Raw genomic sequence first — 25,788 nt, forward strand, 5'->3', positions numbered from 1 at the left:
TAAGAAACCAAACTGTAGTAACACTGCTCCTGAGAAAATTTGGGCTTATTCCAGAATCCAGGGAAAACTACCAACCTGAACTCACTTCAGCTCTCTTCAGTGTTCATAGATCCATGGGATAATTTCAGGGTCAGCTTTTCTCTAAGTTTTGTGGAAAATATCAGAATTAGTTTCTCTGTTTCCAATCTGACATTACCATTTCTCCTGAGTGCAACCTGGTTTTCTGTGTACCAGTTTGCAAGGGTCAGTTTTTACCTCACTGTTTATTTTTTTAGTTTTTATTTTTATTTGTATATTTTCTTTGCTTATAACAGTGCTTTAAAAGCACATTTGTTGTAAATTATCTAGGATAAAGTTGTAGTCTAGCGAGAACTCCCCTCAGGGTATCTTTCTGTCTTCCTACTGGAAATGGAATTCCCTCTGGGATATTTTCAAAGTTTTAGATATTTCATATAACCCGTACTTAAATATTTGATTTCGGGAAACGTGCATTCTCTGAAGTTGCATCTTCAAGCCTTCAGGTAAATTGTGAAAGTAATTTAGTATGCAACAATTGAAACCTTAGCTATTATATTTTGAAAATATGAGAATGAAAATAAAGGCCAGGCGCAATGGCTCACACCTGTAATCCTAGCACTTTGGGAGTCCAAAGCGGTGGATCTCTTTAGGCCAGGAGTTCAAGACCAGCCTGGCCAACACGGCGAAACCCTGTCTCTACTAAAAATACAAAAATTAGTGGGGCTTGGTGTTGCATGCCTGTAATCTCAGCTACTCAGGAGGCTGAGGCATGAGAAATGCTTGACCCCAGGAGGCGTAGGTTGTAGTGAGGTAAGACTGGGCCACTGCACTCCAGCCTGGGCGACAGAAGGAGACTGGCTCAACAACAACAACAACAACAATAACAACAACAACAACAACAACAACACCCCCCCCAAAAAAAAGAAAGAAAAAAAAGAAAATAAATTTCTTTGCACTGAGAGAAATCCCTTTCCAAAGCTAATATCTTACCAAGTGTTTCATATCATATTTTAGGTGTCTTGATATTACCAAAAAGGGAATGGAAAAACTAACATTTATTGAGCCCCTGCAATGTGCCATATATTTTATTTGTTGTTCTTTATTTGCCAGCTCAGTAAATCCTCAGACCAATTTTATGACCGTTATGGTCATTTTTAATTTGAAGAAAGAGAGAGATGAAGATATTTACACAGTCTAATAACAATTGAGGGACTCAAATTGAGGTTTGCTTGACCTCAATGTTATTCTACCATATACTACTGCTAGCTCTATTTTATAAGTGTGGAAATTGAGGTTTCTAAAGTCTAAAAAATAACTTATCTATGTCTTGTGCCGGTTTTCAAAGGGAATGCTTCCAGATTTTACCCATTCAGTATGATATTGGCTGTGGGTTTGTCATAAATAGCTCTTATTATTCTGCAATACGTTCCATCAGTACCTAGTTTACTGAGAGTTTTTAGCATGAAGGGGTGTTGAATTTTGTCAAAGGCCTTTTCTGCATCTATTGAGATAATCATGTGCTTTTGTCATTGGTTCTGTTTATGTGATGGATTACATTTATTGATTTGCGTATGTTGAACCAGGCTTGCATCCCAGGGAAGAAGCGGACTTGATCGTGGTGAAATAAGCTTTTTGATGTGCTGCTGGATTCGCTTTGCCAGTATTTTATTGAGGATTTTCACATCAATGTTGATTAGGGATATTGGTCTAAAACTCTTTTTTTGTTGTGTCTCTGCCAGGCTTTGGTATCAGGATGATGCTGGCCTCATAAAATGAGTTAGGGAGGATTCACTCTTTTTCTATTGATTGGAATAGTTTCAGAAGGAATGCTATCAGCTCCTCTTTGTACCTTTGGTAGAATTTGGCCGTGAATCCATCCGGTCCTGGACTTTTTTTGGTTGGTAGGCTATTAATTATTGCCTGAATTTCAGAACCTGTTATTGGTCTATTCAGAGATTCAAATTCTTCCAGGAATTTATCCATTTCTTCTAGATTTTCTAGTTTATTTGCATGGAAGTGTTTATAGTATTCTCTGATGGTAATTTGTATTTCTGTGGGATCAATGGTGATGTCCCCTTTATCAATATTTATTGTGTCTATTTGATTCCTCACTCCTTTCTTCTTTATTAGTGTGGCTAGCAGTCTATTTTGTTAATTGTTTGAAAAAACCAGCTCCTGGATTCGTTGCTTTTTTTGAAGGGTTTTTCATATCTCTATCTCCTTCAGTTCTGCTCTGATCCTAGTTATTTCTTGTCTTCTGCTAGCTTGTGAATTTCTTTGCTCTTGTTTCTCTAGTTCTTTTAATTGTGATGTTTGGGTGTCGATTTCAGATCCTTCCAGCTTCCTAATATGGGCATTTAGTGCTATACATTTCCCTGTAAACACTGTGTTAGCTGTGTCCCAGAGATTCTGATACGTTGTCTCTTTGTTCTCATTTGTTTCAAAGAACTTCTTTATTTCTGCCTTAATTTCTTTATTTACCCAATAGTCATTCAGGAGCAGGTTGTTGAGTTTCCATGTAGTTGTGCGGTTTTGAATGAGTTTCTTAATCTTGAGTTCTAATTCTATTGCACTGTGGTCTGAGAGATAGTTTGTTGTGATTTCTGTTCCTTTACATTTCCCTATTCAACATGGTGTTGGAAGTTCTGGCCAGGGCAGTCAGGCAAGAGAAAGAAATAAAGGGTATTCGATTAGGAAAACACGAAGTCAAATTGTCCCTGTTTGCAGATGACATGATTGTATATTTAGAAAACCCCATCGTCTCAGCCCCAAATCTCCTTAAGCTGATAATCAACTTCAGCAAAGTCTCAGGATACAAAATCAATGTGCAAAAATCACAGACATTCCTATACACCAATAACAGGCAAACAGAGAGCCAAATCATGAGTGAACTCCCATTCACAACTGCTACAAAGAGAATAAAATACCTAGGAATCCAACTTACAAGGGATGTGAAGGACCTCTTCAAGGAGAACTACAAACCACTACTCAATGAAATAAAAGAGGACACAAACAAATGGAAGAGCATTCCATGCTCATGGACAGGAAGAATCAATATTGTGAAAATGGCCATATTTCCCAAGGTAATTTATAGATTCAATGCCATCTCCATCAACCTACCAATGACTTTCTTCACAGAATTGGAAAAAACTACTTTAAATTTCATATGGAACCAAAAAGGAGCCCACATTGCCAACACAATCCTAAGCAAAAAGAACAAGGCTGGAGGCATCATGCTACCTGACTTCAAACTATACTACAAGGCTACAGTAACCAAAACATGGTACTGGTACCAAAACAGATATATAGACCAATGGAACAGAACAGAGCCCTCAGAAATAACACCACACTTCTACAACTATCTGATCTTTGACAAACCTGACAAAAACAAGAAACGGGGAAAAGATTCCCATTTAATAAATGATGCTGGGAAAACTGGCTAATCATACGTAGAAAGCTGAAATTGGATCCCTTCCTTATACCTTATACAAAAATTAATTCAAGATGGATTAAAGACTGAAATGTTAGACCCAAAACCATAAAAACCCTAGAAGAAAACCTAGGCAATACCATTCAGGACACAGGCATGGGCAAGGACTTCATGTCTAAAACACCAAAAGCAATGGTGACAAAAGCCAAAATAGACAAATGGGATCTAATTTAACTAAAGAGCTTCTGCATAGCAAAAGAAATTACCATCAGAGTAAACAGGCAACCTACAGAATGGGAGAAAATTTTTGCAATCTACCCATCTAATAAAGGGCTAATATCCAGAATCTACAATGAACTCAAACAAATTTACAAGAAAAAAACAAACAACCCCATCAAAAATTGGGCAAAGGATATGAACAGACACCTCTCAAAAGAAGACATTTATGCAGCCAAAAGACACATGAAAAAATGCTCATCATCACTGGCCATTAGAGAAATGCAAATCAAAACCACAATGAGATATCATCTCACACCAGTTAGAATGGCGATCATTAAAAAGTCAGGAAACGAGGTGCTGGAGAGGATGTGGAGAAACAGGAATGCTTTTACACTGTTGGTGGGAGTGTAAATTAGTTTAACCACTGTGGAAGACAGTGTGGCGATTCATCAAGGATCTAGAACTAGAAATACCATTTGACCCAGCCATCCCATTACTGGGTATGTACCCAAAGAATTATAAATCATGCTACTATAAAGACACATGCACACGTATGTTTACTGTGGCACTATTGACAATAGCAAAGACTTGGAACCAACCCAGATGTCCATCAGTGATAGACTGGATAAAGAAAATGTGGCACATAAAGTAGTTTTTTCCAAACACCATGGAATACTATGCAGCCATAAAAAAGGATGAGTTCGTGTCCTTTGCAGGGACACGGATGAAGCTGGAAATCATCATTCTCAGCAAACTATCACAAAGACAGAAAACCAAACACCGCATGTTCTCACTCATAGGAGGGAATTGAACAATGAGAACACTTGGACACAGGGCAGGGAACATCACACACAAGGGCTTGTCGGGGGTTAGGGGGCTGGGGGAGGGATAACATTAGGAGAAATACCTAATGTAAATGATGAGTGGATGGGTGCAGCAAACCAACATGGCACATGTATACCTATGTAACAAATCTGCACGTTGTGCATGTGTACCCTAGAACTTACAGTATAATAAAAAAAGGAACAAAAATTAATAAAGGGAAATTCTGTATTTACAAAAAAAAGTAACTTATCTAGATAAAAAATGAACATGGTTCACCCTAATTCCAAACTCTATGCACTTTTTAACATATGTTGCTGCACAAATGCTTCATTACCACCATATGAAATATAGATACCTCAAGTGTCTCATATTTGTCAATGATCAGGTCTCTGAGAATAGCATTTTGTATCACAATTCCTTTAAGTCATGTATTAGCACAGACACTGACTATCTAATTTTTAGACTATGGTAATGACTTTTGTCCTGTTCCCAACACAATCAGTATCATTGCAAAATTGCTTTATTTCTCCGTTACTAATTAAACTATAACTTTTCCCCATTCAATAATTCCAAATATTTTTCCATATTTTTTTCTATCAAATTTCTTTATTCTGGAATTCAAGACCCTTTGCACTCCTTTCTTTGCATAAACCTTCCCCTTTTAAAACTATGTTCAACCTATTATTTTGCTCCAGTAAAGTAATATTGACTTCAAACATTTTTGTAACTTTTTCAAGAAATTCTATAAATTTTTATGATTAAATATTGATAAGTTGTGTCATTCCCTCCACCTTCAGTTTAAGTTTGTTAGCTGGATTTTATTTAAGAGTGATTATCCTAGGAAAGATTTCCTGGGTGAGGGTCATTGGGTGAATTATTTGACTTTTGTTTAGTATTCTGCTCTGCTATAGATTCCTCAGGTACTTTCTGGTTCACATTAGTAAAGTAATGATCAAAATCCCCTAAATTATAATTCCCCAAAAGAATGTGGACTATGTGTTGGTAATAATATCACGATATTGTATGGAAGCCAGTGGTTAATATGAGGTATACACGTGAGCTATGAACAGAACTGCATCACCTCAAAATTCATATGTTGAACTCCTAACACTCAATATGATGTGATAGTATTGGAAGATTGAGCCTTTGGAAGGTAATTACATTTAGATGAGGTAATGAGGGTAGAGCCCTCATGGTGACATTAGTAGCTTTATAAGAGACACTGGAGAGTTTGTGCTGTCTCTCTTTTCCCTGCCATGTGAAGATTCAGCCAGAACATGGCTGTCTGCATGCCAAAAGAGGGCGCTTACCAGAAACCAACCATTTCTGACACCCTGATCTCATAATTTCATCCTTCAAGACTGTGAGAGAAAAATGTCTATTGTCTATGTATGCAGTTTATGGTATTTTGTTATGTCAGCTTGAACAGATTAATATACATATGTATAATATGTAGTATATATGTGTGTATTCACACATTTATGATTTATGGGCTCCTTGCCATTAATACAATGGGCATTTGATGAATATTTCTTGTTTTTATTCCATATGGTATAGTTAAATGTGAAGATATCATAGAAGTTATAAATTTAAGACTGGTAGAGAAAGATGAAAAAACAGAGTTTGAGGAAAGATCATGATAGAGTACCTAAGATAAACTCTTTAAGGGTTGTTTTAGAATTGAAGATGAGAAAGGAATACACACGCATACACAGACACACACACATACATGCTTTTAGTCAGTTTCTATAAATTGAAATTATTATACCTTATAGGGCAAGTTGGGACAAACTGGGCCCAATCTGGTCATTCCAGTTCAATTTTATAATTTAAATTCTCTCTTTTGGCAAAAAAGTATTTTACAACTCCTTTTTCTCTCTCTTTTATTTTGTGGAATCAGCATTCAACAAGACAAGCAAAACTAAAACTATAATAGATAAATGAGAGATTAAATAGATGATAAATAGATATAAAGATTATAAAGTATCCTTGAGAATTGGCTTACCTATTTGTTGGAACTGCTTGAACATGCTCTCTAAGGCTGTGTTTCCGTGATGCAGGTTGAAGTCTACAGGGCAGGCAGTAGTCAGGGAGTGAAATCCCAAGTGGATTAGAACCCACAAGCATGAGCTGGAACCTCAAGATGACAGAAGGAAATCTGTATCTGTTCTTCTTGCTTCCAACCTTGGTAATAAAGTTATCTTACAGAAGCCAGGGCCCTGCACTGCATAGCCAAACACATATCAACATAGTTGAAGAGTCAGAGAAGCTGAAGGATGCTACAGGAGACCAAGGAGCAATTGCAGGCCTAATTGATTTCCTGTCCTAAACTTAAAGCAGAATATACTACTTAAACTTTTTATTGTTTTCTCCTATTTTTTAGTGTATTAGTGGTATCTTAATTTACCTATTTCACATCTGCCTTTGAACACATGAAGTAGCCATCAAAATTAACATTCTTTACAGTATAAAATGATTGCTATGATCTGAATCAGGTAACAATGGGTCCGGTTCTAAAACTGTTGAAATGATTTGAAACTAGGCATTATTAAGGATAAAGTAAATTCACTCGTAAGCCTCAAATTGTACTCCTTATATACATATATGAGGATATAAAAGGTTTTTTAATGAAACTTTTCTAATTGTATAAAACTTTGCATTCTTGTATTATGAAGCTTAGAAGAACTTAAGCATAATAAATACACCAATTTCCAAGGAGAATTCTTAAATTAATCACTGCTGGAATTGAAAAAGAAGTGTATAAAACCAGAATTGCAAAACTTAGCCTATCACCTAATTGTAGCTTATATGGAAGAGAAATTTAGACTTCTTCAAATTTTTATTTGAAGATAGTTGAGAGAGTACTGTGAGTTTTCTCTCACTCATTTATGGCAGCATTAAAAGTCCCATAAGGGAAGTATTGATTAAGCTGCTTTTAGGGGAAGAGTATACTTTCAAGGAATAAAACTTGTTATGACTGGATGCTTCGTGATAGGCGAAATCTCATAGGCTTGCCCTTTATTGCTTCAGAGCCCAACCTCCAAAAAACTTGCACTATTACAAGGACGAGATTAATTTCTAACCCTCACACCTTCATTTCCAAGAACTACCCAGAGTTCAAAAATACTACAAATATATATTCCAAATAAAATTCCTCTTCCACTTTTTATTCTTTGTCAAAATAATGCTCCAGCTGGCAGACAAAATGGACTCCCTGTGACTCACTGAGATGTTCAAAAGTTGAAATAGAACCAGGCAGGCATGACAGAATGAGGGAGCCGTCATGGACTCTGCATTTTCAGAAAATGTTTCAAAACCTCCTTTTTGTTATCAAACCAGACCAGTTCTTTCTATCAATGTTGAAACAAACTACAGCTAAAAATTCCTCAACAGGGCCGGGCGCGGTGGCTCACACTTGTAATCCCAGCACTCTGGGAGGCCGAGAGGGGCGGATCACGAGGTCAGGAGATCGAGACCATCCTGGCTAACACGGTGAAACCCCGTCTCTAAAAAAATACAAAAAATACAAAAAAAAAAAAATTAGCCGGACGTGGTGGCAGTCGCCTGTAGTCCCAGCTACTCCGGAGGCTGAGGTAGGAGAATGGCGTGAACCCGGGAGGCAGAGCTGGCAGTGAGCGGAGATTGTGCCAGCCTGGGCGACAGAGTGAGACTCCGTTTCAAAAAAAAAAAAAAAAAAAAAAAAAAGATTCCCCAACAGACCACCAGGCCACCACAACTGACCACCTGGAGCCACCCAATAAAAGAAACTTGTGGTTTTGGACTTAAAATTCATCCATTCAGGACTCTGCCCCTAATCTCCACCTACCCTCAGGTTTTTTCTTTATAATCTTAGACTCTTTTGGCCTAGATCAAAGCAAACTTTGTTTTGATCCAAAGGCTAGGTCTCCCCAATCTACAGATTGCTTTTCAGAAAATGAAGTTTCTTTTGCCTCGGCAGATGTCATGATTTTTTGTGGACACTTTTTATCAGGAGTCTATCTTTCCCTTTTGTCAATCACTTTGAATAAATATGCAATTTTCTTGAAAATTTTTTTAGTTACTAAGAGAGGTATGTTGAAATCTTCTATTACAATGATAGATTATCCCATTTCTTATATGTATGTCACTTAAAAAATTATAGCTATTGATTGCATGAGATTATTGATAGATATAAACACATTGAGATTTGCTATATATTCTTGGTTGATATTAACACAAATAATATGAAATACATTTGCTCCATTTTACCCCCTTTTTACAATTTGTGCTATATTTGTTGTACATTTATATACTCTACAAGATGTCATTTCTGTTTTACATAGCCCACATTTATTTAGAAATAGTCACCTATTAACTCTTCCCATCCTATGTCTTCTTCCTTCCATTTGAGACCACTTTTCTTCTGTTTGAAGAACTCCATTTAATGTGGATCTGTTGATAAGTACTGTCTTTTCTTTGTTGTTTCTTCACTGAGGAAATGTTCATACATATAGAATTTTTGTTTAGCAGCTGTTTCTTCTATGCTTTTAAAATTTCATTCTTGCTTCCTGGTTTCTATTAGTTGCTTTGAATAGTGAATTTAGCTTTATTGTTTTCTTTTTGAAGTTAACCACATCTTTTAATTTTTTATTATTTTTACATTTTTTCTTTTATTTTAAGTAAACTAAACATAAATGATTATGGTTTCTTTTAATTTATACTGCTTGGAATCGTTAAATCTTAAATTTAATGATTCTTAAATTAAAGATTTAACGATTCCAAATTTAACTTAAAATTAAATTTAACTTAAAATTAAACTTAAATTTAAATTGTTAAATATGTTGTTTGAGTTATTTTTATTAGTTTAAAAAAATTATTAGCTTTTATGTCCTCATGTATTAATTCTGTTAAAACATTCTCTCCTTTCATTCTGAGACTCTGATTAAAGAAAAATTAGATATTTTTGCTGAATCTTATATTTCTTCCTGGTACTTCTGAGTTATTTCTTCTTTGTTTGCTCTTCATGGGTCAGCCTAGATATTTTATTTAATTTTTCCAGTCCACTCAACTTATTTTACACTGAATCCACTTTGCTGTTAAAATGATATATTTATCACTTATATTCATTTATTATAATTTCTGTTGTAAGATTATTATTTGTGTGGCTTTGTCTTGTATGGTAAAATTCTATATGTTACTCTCTAGCTTTTTTAAGCATTAATCACACCCACATCTAATAACTCCTCTGAATCTCCTGCAGATCTATTTTTATTATATTATTTGTTCTATCACTCATATTTTTCTTTTTTAACACCTTATTGTTTTATAGGTAAGTTTTTATAGTTTCTATGAAAACCTGAAGAAGTAATTTTAGAGTTTGGATAGTGTAACTTTCCTTTGGTGAAAGTTTACAATTTAAATTTTTAAAAATTTATAAAAATTTAATATATTAGAATTTAATATATTTTGCTCTGCCTGGGCAAATAGAATAGAAGCTGATCAGCAGATTCTCTGATTTGAAGCTGGACTTGTCTTTGAAAAGACTTGCCTAATCCCATGTCATCCTTACTCCTCTAAGACATAGCACTTCAGGGGCTACAGGTAAAACTCTTAGCCTTCCTCCTCCAGGTGGGGCCATAAATAGGAAAGTTTTTATTCTAGCCTTTTAAGGATTTCAGAAAGTCTGCTCCAACTGATGTTCCTAAACAGCCACTTACTGCTTGGCTTTTGAGCCTTTCAACTGCTCCTTGGGACTCAATAAACACCGAGAAGTGGGGCTCAGAATCTCAGCTCACCTCTCTTCCCTTTCCTTCTGCCTAATATGTTGTATTCTTAAGTTCATACCCATTCTTAGTCCTTCATTTTATTTGTATGATGTTTGTTTGTTTGTTTATTTGAATTTGATTTTTCTTATTGGTTGAGAATATTGGTCTAGAGATAGCTACACTTCCTTTACTAAAAGTAGAATTTCTGTTTTCCCTTTTGTAATATTCAATTCACATTAAACTATTCAAATATAATACAAATACTCAAATACATATTAAACTATATTAATAATGTGTTTCCAAATTATCTTTATTAACCAGTCAGTGTTTCTTCTTTTGATATACATTGAATTATCATTGACTCTTTGGTTAATGAATTCTGGAATCAGAAAAAAATAAAGCTAGCTTAAATACTATGAGAATTAAAAGTAGAATCTTCCTATCTTACTCACTTAATAGATGTAATTTTAGTACATACTGTGACACTCAATGTGTGATATTTTGCAAATTACTTCTCCAAGTCTCAGTTTTCTCAGATAAAAGAAATGAGTTCAACTAGATGATCTTTAAAAGTCCTTCTATACCTAAAATTCTGTGATTTAATAAGAATAAATTAAACTTGAATCTTTGATGATTAAAGTTTAATTTGAATCTTGAAATCCATGAGATTTTTGTAGTTTCTAAATTTAGAATAAAATAATATTCTTTTCTATCTCCATCACTAGAAGATGTTCCATATGACCTGAATAAGTTTCAATGCAATAATTACTTTGAAATTATAATTGCCAAGAAATTTTGAAGAAGTCTAGCAATATTAGGAAACTACCATATTAAATATTAATAAACATTATACAGTCCTAATAGTTTTAATAGTAGGGTGTCAATATAAGACTACATAAATTAATAGATGGAACAGAATGGAGAATCTACAGATACATGTATATATGAAAGAGTTAATTAAGACAGTGAGATTTAGCATCGTCTATCAGTGAGGAATCCTAAACTTGTCAGAAAAGGGTGCTGAGACATTTATCTATACAGAAAAAGAAGTAAATCTCCACTTCACAATACACAAAATCAAGATTGAGTAAAGATCCATACATAAAAATTATATTTTTAATTGCATCAGGGTTGTAAAACAAATCTCAAACTTGAAATTTGCAAATCATAAAAAATTGCAAGTGCAAGTGTAGGAGATAGAGAAATTTTAATGAATAAGATTCAGAACTTTGTCACCAGACTTGTATATGGTGTCAGACACATATCACCCTGCCCCATTCTGTGTGTATGAGCTTGGAATTATTACTTAAACAGTTGAATCATTATCTTCCTAAAGTGTAAAATGTGAATTATAGCACCTGTTTTATGAGAAATGCCATGCAAATTAAATAGGAAAATATCCAAATAGTGTATAGCAAGAAACAAAGTATTATCAATTATTTTAGGAATTATATTTTAAAAATCTCATTTGTTTTTCTGCAGAGATTGATGATAGTGTTTGAGGAGGAACTGAAAGATTGAATAGAGACATTAAGTTTGGAATATTTGTTCCTTCATCTAACATAGGGTAAACATTCCTTAGAGATACAGAAGAAACAAGTCAGGGTAATTCTCCTTCAGTTACTCTAGTCTAGTAACTTCTTTGAAGAATGAGAAAGGAATGTCAGTCAGACAGCTCTTGAAAAGATGAACAAGTGGTGCAGAAGGCTCACTCAGTTAAGAATGAAGACCATAAAATATATTGGCTACGATCTTTATGTTGAGTGGTTTATCACAGCTTAGCATCTTAAATATAGAGACAGAGAAAGTAGAGTTTTACTGTTTTAAATTTAAAGCTCTACAGGGTTGACGTAGCAAGAGGAATACTTTTTATAGTTCTTATTAGGCTAGCTAAGATATCTTGATACACAAGACCTATAGAAAGAGAACTAAAGCCATTCAAGGATAATAAATGAGAGAAGGGAGGATTGGAAGAAGTAGGCATTCAATGATTTCTGATAGCTTATTACTTTTAATATGGGAGTAAGAGAGTGAAGATTATATGCAGTTGAGTGGACATGACTGTTCAAGCTGAAATTCCTAAAAAAATATCTGAAGCCCAGCTGGCAAGAAAAGTACATTTGTTCAATGTGTTAAACATAGGTAGGTGGAATTTGTTGGTGATAACTTAAATTTAGTCTCTTTTGTACCACCAGTATATAGAAATCCCTGACCTATGCTACAGACTTTAAATATTGCATATATCCATATGAACTGTTCTTACAAACTAGCTTGTTGATCTTAAAAGGATTCTAAAGCTGTGAGGATAATGACATAGATAGAGACAGAAATAACCCTGTGAGCTTCACTGAACAAGTTTCCTTTTGGTATGGAAAGTTTTCATTGTCAAGCTAAAGATGTCACCTAGCATGCAAAGACTTTTATTCCAACTCAGATAGCAAAGCCCCATTTCACCTTTTTCTATAAGAAACTGAAAAGGTCAAATGGTGACAGTTTTTATAGCAAAAGAGTTTAAAGTATAAGTGACTAAAACATTGGTTAATTATGAAAAGTGCTTTAACTTTAGTACATTTTATAGAAAAGAGACCTTTTCCTTTTAGCCCTAAAAGGAAAAACATTTAAGTGCATTTTTATTTTAATCACTTTTTAGTTAAAATTAAAATATGAAAAAGATAATTTGTTTTTGAACTTGGTCTTTCTGATGAAGAAAGCTTTACGTGGAAGAATTATTCTTGTTTCTTTTATGTTTCCTTGTGTCTCTCAAAATGATTCTTAATGAATTGCCAAGTGTAAGTTTGAGACTAGAATTTATAGACCACAGTTATTCATTCCAGTCAAATGCCACAGACAAGAACAGCAACAAATCAAAGTTAATTTGTAATTGAAACCCACTATTACTAAAAGCAATTTAGCTTTAAAGAACCTTGACATGTTCAAAAGATGAATTACTTGATGCAGCTTTGTTATTTAAAATTATTTTTAATCATTTAATAGAAGAGAAGGTTAAATTTAGGAAAGCCAGACAGGAATGGAATCTATTTCATGTTCTTTTAAAACTCAGAGGATAAAATACCTTTTGAAGATAAATTAAAATGCATTTCAGGGAATCATAACAGCATTGGGTGAAGTTTTAAGGCAATTGCTATATTGTCAGTGTGAATATAATATGATAAAATACTTCATAAATTAAGAAAAAGTAAATTTATATGGGTGCCTTGAACTTTAATTTTCCCCCTCTAAATACATAGCAAATTCTCTTTTGCTTTATTTTCTACTTTCATGCATTGGTTCCATAATATATATGAATGAGAAAGTGAGTAAATTAAGTTCATAATTTTGCTTGTAACCTAATATTTTAAAAATGCACAAGCCTACTCATAATTTAATGCATACCCATTGCTATTCAGGAGCTATATTTAATTCTATTTAATTTAAGTATATAGCTAGGAAAAAAAACCTTTTTTTTACTAGTGTTAGTATGGGCAACACCTTATCTCTCTTTTTAAAAAATGTAAAATATGGTGACCTAGATGAATATCTCTAAAATCAAGTCTTAATCAATTAGAAATAATAAATTTTCCCCATTTCTTTCATTTACACAGACGTTGCATATAGACAGTTTCTCCCTCAAGAGCATCTGCTTGTGGAAGAGAAAAACTATTGAACCTGCCTCTTAAGTACTGGCTTCCACTGATTTTGTATTGGTACTCTGCTCTACTTATTTGAGTGGAGAAGAAAGCACTAGTAGCAAATATAAAAGTTTCGGGTTTATAGTTGAACGCAGCAGAGATGTGCCAAAGCAAAAATTCATTGGTAACAAGAAAAATATCTTGATTATTGGAAAGCTTGATCATCTTGATTAACACTCTATGTATAATTAGCAAGATCTGAGGAAATTTGTCAATAGAAATACTATGTGCATGAGGGTATTTCTCTGTTTTCACATGGAATCACTAAGTTTGGGAATAACAAAAGACATGAAGGTTTTACAAATGTTGTCGAAAGCATGATTGCAGTTTTTATGTACATGTTTCCAGACAGATTAAAAGCCACAATTTTAATGAAAATTTTATGAAGTGGAAAGTGCAAAGAGTTGAGAATTACAATTATGATATATACATAAAGCTATGACAGGCAAATTGGTTGCTTAATCAAAGCATCCATGCTGGTAGGTATTATTTGACATGTCAAGCTTAATGTCAGACATTAGAGATTAGAAATCTAAATATCCATCACAATGGTTTGATATTACTATAAACAAGATTACTATAAACAAGATAAGAACAAGATTGAAAAATGAAGGAAAAATTATGTAAGACAAAAAGGCAAAAATTGTTAAAAGCCAAACCTAATATCAGATATCTCAGTATCCCCAGGTTAGGTATGAAAGGAGAAAGTAACTCAGCAGAAAAATTCAAATGCTGATATGTGTTCCAAAACATGGTATTTGAATATTCAGCTAAATTAAATGTATGTGTAGAAAGAGAGAGAGGGAGGGAGAATTAGAGTACTATAATGAAAATGTAGGGTTTATTCTTATTGTGTACTTATTGTATACTTTCCTCATAGTTTATTCTTATTGTATTCTTATTGTATACTTTCATAATAATAAAATAACTGACTCTTTGCTTGGATCTGAAGTCTAATGTACTTTGGGAATACATCCCCATCCTAATTAAAATAAATAGCCTACTCGTGGTAAATCATAATTTTGTAAATTTTCTCTTATACTACAAACATTTTCTCAGAAAAAAACATATGTTCTTCATGCCAGACATTTTGTTTATGCATGTGTGTGTGTGTATGGTTCTGCTTTGATAACGGTAAGATAAGCCCATTTTGACGAATTCTCTTTTGTCATCTTCTTAGGTCGTACTCAATTAATGTTTTGTGTTTAAACAACTGACCCTCAGCATACATATGTCTATGGTTTTGTTTTCAGATTAGTTGACATAAATTGAGACACAAACATGCTACTGATAAATTCCAGCTATCTAACAAGGGAAACCATGTGGCTTTTGTTCCAGTGTCAATAATATTCAACTTTACCCTCAACTGATCATACTTTTGTATGAATTATATGAATATAACATAAGTTATAACATGAATATAACATATAAGTTATAACCTGAATATAACATATATGTTATATGAATATAACATGTAAGTTATATTGTTCCTCTACACCTGAAAAACTGTGAATTTTGATAAAAGTTGTAAGTCATTTTTTTAAAGAAGTATGACATTAATCATCATTGACTAGAGCTGGGGAAGAACTGTTAACAATATCTAGCATGAGTAAGTCCCTGCATTTATGTTAAACATAACCATCCTGGGTTTCCCTCCTGTAATTTATATGTTAATTGAGGAAAGTAGATACAATGGTTTTCATTTGATCCCTTAAGCATTTTGTATCTCTATAGTAACTCAATTACCATCTACCTCTCTGTAAAGGTGACAACCTACATTTACAATTTAGTTTCAACAAATCTATACGTTTTGAGAAAAGAGATAATCTTATTAATCTTTGAGTCACTCTTACTTCATTCTTTCTACTTTTTCTCTTTTCTTCTAACTTATAAGAAGACAATCACTTTTTCTCTTAGAACAAATGGATAGAGGAAAAAAAGAGAAAAGAGTATTCTATGAAGACTGACTTTGAGATGGAGCAGGGTCCTCTCTTAGGGGCCTGCACTCTCCCCACCCCCTCCAGGATAGCAATAAAAAAAAAATATTGAGTCCCTTCAAGGGAAATTCTAGGCCCTTGGCTAGGCCTGAGAAGTAAATAAATTAAGAAGATAATAATTTAAACAATAGTCACCCAAGCAAGTCAGAGTCACAGGTGTTTGGTTCTCCATAGAAATTAAAAGATAACATTTTTTATTAGAGACACGGTCTCACTCTGTCACCCAGGCTGGAGTGCAATGGCACAATTATAGCTCACTGTTACCTCAAACTCCTAAGCTCAAGAGATCTCTTCCCTCAGCCTCCTGAGTAGCAAGGACTGCAGGCATGTGCCACCATGCCAGGCTTTTTTACTGTTAGTAGAGATAGGGTCTCACAATGTTGCCCAGGGTGGTCTGGAAATCCTGGCCCCAAGCGATTCTCCTACATTAGCCTCCCAGAGCACTGGGATTACTGGTGTGAGCTACCATGCCTGGCCCAACATCTTAATGTACATTCTTAAATTGTTTTTCAGAAACCAGAAGCCTGCCAGATGGAAAATATGAACCACTGTCAAGCAGACCTGGGACAAGGGGGAACTGAGGACTGAGCTCTGACCATTGCTCTTTGTTCTAAGTTGAGCAAAGGGGCCTGGAGAGAGTCATGCCTGCAGGCCATCAATCTTGCTAAATTGGTCACAATGGCTAAGTATATATTGTGGCTTGGTCTCTTGACCTGACACTGTGATAGCAGCACACTGTGATTAACAGGTTTCCTTATCTTAACTAACACATGTTAAAGCCAAACCTTAACACTCCTTTCTGCTAACCCCAAGTTTTTAGACAAAGGCTTACTCCCTTAACCAATTGCAAATCAAAGAATCCCTGAATTTACCTATGACTTGTAAGCCCCTGCTTTAAGATATCCCACCTTTTGGGGCCAAACCAATGTATAACCTTCATGTATTGATTTACAATTTTGTACATAACTTCTGCTTTCCTAAAAGGTACCCCTGCCTTTAAAAATCCTTGCTTGTTACCCATCAAGGAAGTTTGTGTCTTAGGCATTAACTGCCCATTCTCCTTGTTTGCCACCCTTCTTTCTCTCGCTGCAAACCTCAGTGTCTGTGTTTGCTTTACTGCACCAGGTGAGTGGACGGTTCAGTAACAACTTGACTATAGTAGAGTATTAATACACAATTATCATGGTAAGTGTGTGAATATGTAGGTTAGGTTCGGTGTATTGAGTGCATTGAAATATGGCTAGAGGCGTAATATAGAGCTGCTTCATGAATAGTATCACAACAATAATAAAAAAGACATAAAAAATAGAAATATAAAGTGTTCCAAGTTTCTTATTTAACACTTGCTCTTTTTTGCAATCCTGATTCTACTTCTTCTTTTCCTCTTCCTTTTCTTCCTTTTCTATCTTCCTTTTCTTTCTCTTTTTTCTTTTTTTTTTTCTGCTCTCTGTTATTCTTAGGTCCTAGTGATGTTGGAGCCTTAAGGGCAAAAACTGGTTGAGAAGCAAATGAGAATAATTATTTTCTTTCTCTATTCTCTAAACTGTAAGCTAAGTAAGTAGGAGCTAGAAGAAATTTCTTATCACTTTCTGAATCATAAAAATAATAATTAACTGAAAAGACTAAGAATTGGTATCAAGGGAGAAGAATACACAACATGTCTTTAAAATTTATAGTAAATTCAATTATCTAATAAAGCAAATGGCTTCTAAGTGGACCTCATTTAAAATATTTTTCACGTTTTGCCAAATGGTCATAGTATACTGTTTAAAGCTCCTTGGCAAATAAAGTCCTGGACATGCTAAAAGATGATGAATTCACTAATGATTGGGAGGAATAGTCCTTGGTATAAGATTTGTTCTTCTGCTTTAGAATAGGACATGCCAGAAAGTCTTGTTGATAGTTCACTATCAACTTTTTCCCTCAAGTATACAATACTAGTCACCTAAAGGTCATTTATAGCCTATTTTGTTAAAGAGGTTTAATTTCTTCTTGCTTCAGGGTATACCTTGCCTTAGTCTATACATCATTAATGTGATCTAAACATCAGAATCTTTTCAATAGCCTGTATATAGAACAAGATAAACTGGAATCTTTTGAAGTTTAGTTCTATACATTCACAGAGTTTTATAATCTCCCAGTCCTCATGCCCAGTCTCAGCTGTGGATGCTGTAGCACCTCAGCAACAGCCTTTATAAAAAAAAAAAAAAAATCCTCTGGGAAGAATTACCATAGCAGAGAGTTATGCTTCTTTTTCTCATTCGCATGTTAATACCCAGAATACTTTTTGAGTTTATTCAGGGTGGCTGTTTTATAGTAGAGATGCCATCTGAACTTTAAGAACAAATTAAAAAGACTTTGGTGGACCTATGAGCCCACTGAGTTCTTTTCTATAAATGTAAATGATAATAAAAAAAGTTCAATGTCTCTAGCAAAAGAACAGACGTTCTTTTAATATGCAAATATAAGAACTCAACATCAACAGTGTGTTAACTCATAATCTTTTTTTTGGAAATTTTTAATTTTGTGATCCCATTTCTCTGCCAAACTGCATTAGTTTCGTTGTTTATAAATCAGTCCTGGATTCCCTGATGCAGAAAGGCCAGGCAGTCAGCTTAATACGCCCTTAAGCTGTATTAGCCTTAAGCTTCTCTGTCAGAGAGGTCTGTAGACAATTTCCATAGGGACAAAAAAGGCAAAAATATAATACATGGCTAATTATATGGGAATGATACGAAATTTGGGAAATAGTTTCTGTTTTATTTTCTTAACACTAAGAAAATAAAAGGTGCCTCTGACAGGAGAGGCTCAACTGTAGGGCACAAGTGGTCCATTCTGAGCAAACACACGAATGGAAAAGGGCATATAGTATTTAGTAGAACATTTGATGCTTTTAAAGTTCCAGCACCTTTCAGCCGACCATCATGTTTTCTATCTGATAATAACTTCTTCCAAGTTGAATCACCATGGTTGACTGCACCCTATCACACCTTTGGATTAGGAAAGTGGAACTTAGAAGTATTTGTGAAGTTTCCTGATTATTCACAAGTTAACTACTAATTGAAATAGGCTGCAGCAAAACACCCAGTTCACCCCAGCATACAGCAAAAACACTGAACTATGGTTCAACAAATTAACCTTCAGAAATTATTATGACCTTAGAATTATTGCTAAGTCAGTGATATATTTTTTTCTTTTTTCTGGAATGAAATTTGATGATAAACCTTTGGGAAGGATGGAACATCAAATTAAATCCTTTGATAATTTTCTGGAGAGTATAAAAATAATTAATATTCAGAGATATTTTAGTTAAAGAAATACAAAATCTTTCCATTTTTATTTAATTCTTATTTTTATATACCTACATTCTTAGAACGTTAAAATTTTACTGGAAGAAACGAGATTGCTGCTGTGAATATGTAAATATTTAATCTTGTTTTGTTTTTGTTTTTGCTTTTTTTTGTAAACATTCTATTGAATCTATTTCTGGAGTATTTTATAATAACTAAGTATTTTAATACCTTCAAGTTCCTGCATTTTATACTGTAGTTATATTGACTTTAAAAACACTAAAATGATTTACAGTCCAAAGCAGACAGCAATTTGTTCATTGACACTGATGTTAAACTCACATTCTTAATTTTACAGCTTGAAAATGAGATTTAGCTACAAAGAATGACAGTTATGGCCATTATCTTTTGTTTTCTGTTCTAATTTGAGAAGTGAAGACACTTTTGCCACTTCAAGTGATTTGAAGACACAAAGAGGATATGTATGAAGAGTTTGTTAGTGTGCGTATAGTTGTACAAGGCAGCCAATCTGGCTTGATTAAAAAAATGGTTATAAATGAGTACTGTAAAAACCTCACTTATGTGGAGTTTTTAAAATGTAGTGTTCAATTTTGGTATAGTTTTACATCAATGTGATTTACTATTTTGGGGAGAAATTTACACATTCTTTTAAAAATTAGACACTTTTGAACATAGAATTAAAGGTTGAAAAAGACTTCACAGGACTTAAGAGTTTACATTTCAAATAAAAATCCCTTCTAGGACTGTGTATTGCAAATTAAAGAGTTATCTTTGGCCTCTCCATAATAATGGAAATTTCTTCAACCAGGAAGTTTACAATCCATTGTCAGGCAGTTCTAGATTATATCAACTTCTGTCTAATATTGACCCCAAATCTGACCTTAATTGCCATCAATTTATCAATTTTTTAAAAATCTCGTAATAACTTAGAAAAATATAATGTTATACATATTGGAGATCTTCAAAAGTTTAAAGATATTTACCACTGCTTCAACACTATCCGTATTTGGTTGGTTGATTTCAGAATGCCTTGTCTCCTACTTTAACATCATAAGAAAAATATAATATTGTTTTCCTTGTTCATGTGTGGCCTTACTCTTTGGCAAACTGTTTACAAATAATATTGAACCCTTGCAGACACTATTTAACACAAGAGGCTGTTTATCTTATCACTGACTGGATTCCAGGTTGCTATGCTTTGTTGCTTTTGTCTTTACCATCCTCGTCTTCTGTTAATTTTTGCTCAAGCATTGGTTTTTCTTAAGATATCCTATTTATTTATCATCTTCATAAGATAAAAACTGGGTTAAATACAGACTTTCAAATCAAGTTACGTAACCAAATTCCATTAAATAAATAACTTGAATTTCAGAATGAGTATAATGTCAATAACTTATGGGATGAAGTTAGGTGGTTCTTAGAATATCCCTAAGCAATGTGTTAAGTGCTTTTCTCTCTCTCTCTCTCTCTCTTTTTTTTTTTTTTAACGAGAATGGGAATTTACTGGCTTACATAACCATGAAACCCCAAGGTAGGGTAGGCTTCCGCAAAGTTGATTCAAATGTTTACAATGCATCAACAAAGTTGATTCAAATGTTTACAATACAATTCAAATGTTTTTTGCAGTTCTCTCACCCCTACTCTCCAAGGTTTGTTGGCTTTTTCCTTGGACTGGCTTCTCTCAATTCTACTGGCTCCCAGAAGGGTCAGCTTGCTCACATTTGACAAACAGGGCCACCCTGAAACTGCTATTCTAATCATCACGTGGCTGGGAAAGTCAGGGTTGATAATAATAGAGCAGAAGTCTGCAAAGGAGGGCCTGCAGGTGAAATCCAGCCAGCTTCCTGTTTTGTTTGTTTGTTTTTATTATTATACTTTAAGCTCTGGGGTACATGCGTAGAACTTGCAGTTTTGTTACATAGGTACACACGTGCCATGGTGGTTTGCTGCACCCATCACCTGTCTACATTAGGTATTTCTCCTAATGCTATCCCTCCCCTAGCCCCCCACTGCCCTAGAGGCCCCGGTGTGTGAGGTTCCCCTCCCTGTGTCCACGTGTTCTCATTATTCAGTTCCCACTCATCAGTGAGAACATGCAGTGTTTGGTTTTCTGTTCTTGTGTTAGTTTCCTAAAAATGATGGTTTCCAGCTTCATCCATGTCCCTGCAAAGGACATGAACTCATCCTTTTTATGGCTGCATAGTATTCCGCGGTATATATGTGCCACATTTTCTTTATCCAGTCTATCATTGGTGGACATTTGGGTTGGTTCCAAGTCTTTGCTATTGTGAATAGAGCTGCAATAAACATACGGGTGCATGTGTCTTTTTAGTAGAATGATTTATAATCCTTTGGGTTTATACTCAGTAATGGGATTGCTGGGTCAAATGGTATTTTTAGTTCTAGATCCTTGAGGAATTGCCACACTGTCTTCCACAATGGTTGAACTAATTTACAGTCCCACCAACAATGTAAAAGTGTTCCTATTTCTCCACATCCTCTCCAGCACCTCTTGTTTCCTGACTTTTTAATGATTGCCATTCTAACTGGTGTGAGATGGTATCTCATTGTGGTTTTGATTTGCACTTCTCTAATGACGAGTGATGATGAGTATTTTTTTCATACATTTGTCGGCTGCATAAATGTCTTCTTTTGAGACGTGTTTGTTCGTATCTTTTGCCCACTTTTTGATGGGGTTGTTTGTTTTTTTTCTTGTAACTTTGTTTAAGTTCTTTGCAGATTCTGGATATTAGCCCTTTGTCAGATGGGTAGATTGCAAAAATTTTCTCCCATTCTGTAGGTTGCCTGTTTACTCTGATGGTAGTTTCTTTTGCTGAGCAGAAGCTCTTTAGTTTAATTAGATCCCATTTGTCTATTTTGGCTTCTGTTGCCTTTGCTTTTGGTGTTTTAGTCATGAAGTCCTTGCCCATGCCTATGGCCTGAATGGTATTGCCTAGGTTTTCTTTTAGGGTTTTTATGGTTTTGGGTCTAACATTTCAGTCTTTAATCCATCTTGAATTAATGTTTGTATAAGATATAAAGAAGGGATCCAGTTTCAGCTTTCTACATATGATTAGCCAGTTTTCCCAGCACCATTTATTAAATTGGGGATCTTTTCCCCATTTCTTGTTTTTGTCAGGTTTGTCAAAGATCAGATGGTTGTAGAAGTGTGGTGTTATTTCTGAGGCAACTGTTCTGTTCCATTGGTCTATGTATCTGTTTTGGTACCAGTACCACACTGTTTTGGTTACTGCAGCCTTGTAGTATAGTTTGAAGTCAGGTAGCATGATGCCTCCAGCTTTCTTCTTTTTGCTTAGAATTCTCTTGGCTGTGTGGGCTCTTTTTTGGTTCCATATGAACTTTAAAGTAGTTTTTTCCAATTCTGTGAAGAAAGGCATTGGTAGCTTCATGGGGATGGCATTAAATCTATAAATTACCTTGGGAAATATGGCCATTTTCACAATATTGATTCTTCCTGTCCATGAGCATGGAATGTTCTTTCATTTGTTTGTGTCCTCTTTTATTTTGTCGAGCAGTGGTTTGTAGTTCTCCTCGAAGAGGTCCTTCACATCCCTTGTAAGTTGGATTCCTAGGTATTTTATTCCCTTTGTAGCAATTGTGAATGGGAGTTCACTCATGATTTGGCTCTCTGTTTGTCTGTTATTGGCGTATAGGAATGTTTGTGATTTTTGCACATTGATTTTGTATCCTGAGACTTTGCTGAAGTTGGTTATCAGCTTAAGGAGATTTGGGGCTGAGACGATGGGGTTTTCTAAATATACAATCATGTCATCTGAAAACAGGGACAATTTTACTTCCTCTTTTCCTAACTGAACACTCTTTATTTCTTTCTCTTGCCTGATTGCCCTGGCCAGAACTTCCAATATTATGTTGAATGGGAGTGGTGAGAGAGGTCATCCTTTTCTTGTGCTGGTTTTCAAAGAAAATAGCTCTTATTCATAAATAGCTCTTATTATTTTGAGATAAGTTCCATTAATACCTAGTTTATTGAGAGTTTTTAGCATGAAGGGATGTTGAATTTTGTTGAAGCCCTTTCCTGCATCTATAGAGATAATCATACTGTTTTTATCATTGGTTCTTTTTATTGATCCCTTCACCATTATGCCATGTCCTTTTTTGTCTCTTTTGATCTTTGTTGGTTTAAAGTCTGTTTTATCAGAGATTAGGATAGCAACTCCTGCTTTTTTTTTTTTTTTTTTTTTGCTTTCTATTTGCTTGGTAAATATTCCTCCATCCCTTTATTTTGAGCCTATGTATTACGTTTATTGATTTGTGTATGTTGAACCGCCCTTGCATCCCAGGGATGAAGCTGACTTAATCGTGGTGGGTAAGCTTTTTGATGTGCTGCTGGATTTGGTTGGCCAGTATTTTACTGAGGATTTTTGCATCGGTGTTCATCAGGGATATTGGCCTGAAATTTTCTTTTTTTGTTGTGTCTCTGCCAGGTTTTGGTATCAGGATGATGTTCGCTTCATAAAGTGAGTTAGGGAGGAGTCCCTCTTTTCTGTTGTTTGGAATAGTTTCAGAAGGAATGGTACCAGCTCCTCTTTGTACCTCTGGTAGAATGTGGCTGTGAATCCTTCTGGTCCTGGACTTTTTTTGGTTGGTAGGCTATTAATTACTGCCTCTAATTTAGAACTTGTTATTGGTCTATTCAGGAATTCAACTTCTTCCTGGTTTAGACTTGGGAGGGTGTATGTGTCCAGGAATTTATCCATTTCTTCTTGATTTTTCTAGTTTATTTGCATAGAGGTGTTTATAGTATTCTCCGATGGTAGTTTGTATTTCTGTCAGATCAGTGGTGATATCCCCTATATCATTTTTTATTGTGTCTATTTGATTCTTCTCTCTTTTTTTGTTTATTAGTCTGGCTACTGGTCTATCTATTTGGTTGATCTTTTCAAAAAACCAGCTGCTGGATTCATTAATTTTTTTTGAAGGGTTTTTCGTGTCTCTATCTCCTTCAGTTCTGCTCTGATCTTAGTTATATCTTGTCTTCTGCTAGCCTTTGAATTAGTTTGCTCTTGCTTCTCTAGTTCTTTTAATTTTGATGTTAGGCTGTCGATTTTAGATCTTTCTTGCTTTCTCTTGTGGGCATTTAGTGCTATAAATTTCCCTCTACACACTGCTTTAACTGTGTCCCAGATATTCTGGTATGTTGTTTCTTTGTTCTCATTGGTTTCAATGAACATCTTTATTTCTGCCTTCATTTCATTATTTACTCAGTAGTCATTCAGGAGCAGGTTGTTCAGTTTCCATGTAGTTGTGCAGTTTTGAGTGAGTTTCTTAATCCTGAGTTCTAATTTGATTGCACTGTGGTCTAAGAGACTGTTTGTTATGATTTCCATTATTTGCCTTTGCTGAGGAGTGTTTTACTTCCAATTTTGCGGTCAATTTTAGAAGTGTGATGAGGTGCTGAGAAAAATGCATATTCTGTTGATTTGAGGTGGAGAGTTCAGTAGATGTCTATTAGGTCCACTGGGTCCAGAGCTGAGTCCAAGTCCTGAATATACTTGTGAATTTTCCGTCTCATTGATCTGTCTGTCTAATACTGACAGTGGGTTGTTAAAGTCTCCCACTATTATTGTATGGGAGTCTAAGTCTCTTTGTAGGTCTCCAAGAGTTTGCTTTATGAATCTGGGTGCTCCTGTATTGGGTGCATATATATTTAGGATAGTTAGCTCTTCTTGTTGCATTGATCCCTTTACCATTATACCATGTTCTTCTTTGTCTCTTTTGATCTTTGTTGGTTTAAAGTCTGTTTTATCAGAGATTAGGATTGCAACTCCTGCTTTTTTTTTTTTGCTTTCTATTTGCTTGGTAAATATTCCTCCATCCCTTTATTTTGAGCCTATGTGTGTCTTTGCACATGAGATGGATCTCCTTAATACAGTACACTGATTGGTCTTGACTCTTTATCCAATTTGCCAGTCTGTCTTTTAATTGGGGCATTTAGCCCATTTACATTTAAGATTAATATTGTTATGTGTGAATTTGATCCTGTTATTGTGATGCTAGCTGGTTATTTTGCCTGTTAGTTGATGCAGTTTCTTCATAGTGTGGATGGTCTTTAAAATTTGGTATGTTTTTCTCTTAATAAACAGCTGAGGTGGCTTACAGTCTACCCATAAAATGAGTATGCTGACTTAATATCTTAGAGAACACGTAAATATTCTTCATGCTTTTCTGATCATATGTGCTGTGATTCTACCTTCTACATGGAACACCACTCATTTGTTTAATAATAGTTTTTTAAAATAATAAATCTTCAATTTATTTGAAGCAATTCAGTTTCGAAATCTGAAGTTACAGCAGTCACACACACTAAAAAACAAGGAAAAGAAACAACAGAAGAATAATCAACAGTAGTGCATTTTTGTTTTGTTTATTTATTTAGAGATGGATTCTCACACTGTTGACTGGCTGGAGTGTAACGGCATGATCTCAACTCACTGCAACATCCGCCTCCTGGGTTCAAGAGATTCTCCTGCCTTGGCCTCCCGAGTAGCTGTTATTACAGGCACCTGCCACCAT

The sequence above is a fragment of the Pan troglodytes genome, chromosome 4 (genome assembly GCF_028858775.2).
Source record: "Pan troglodytes isolate AG18354 chromosome 4, NHGRI_mPanTro3-v2.0_pri, whole genome shotgun sequence".
Taxonomy (NCBI): domain Eukaryota; kingdom Metazoa; phylum Chordata; class Mammalia; order Primates; family Hominidae; genus Pan; species Pan troglodytes.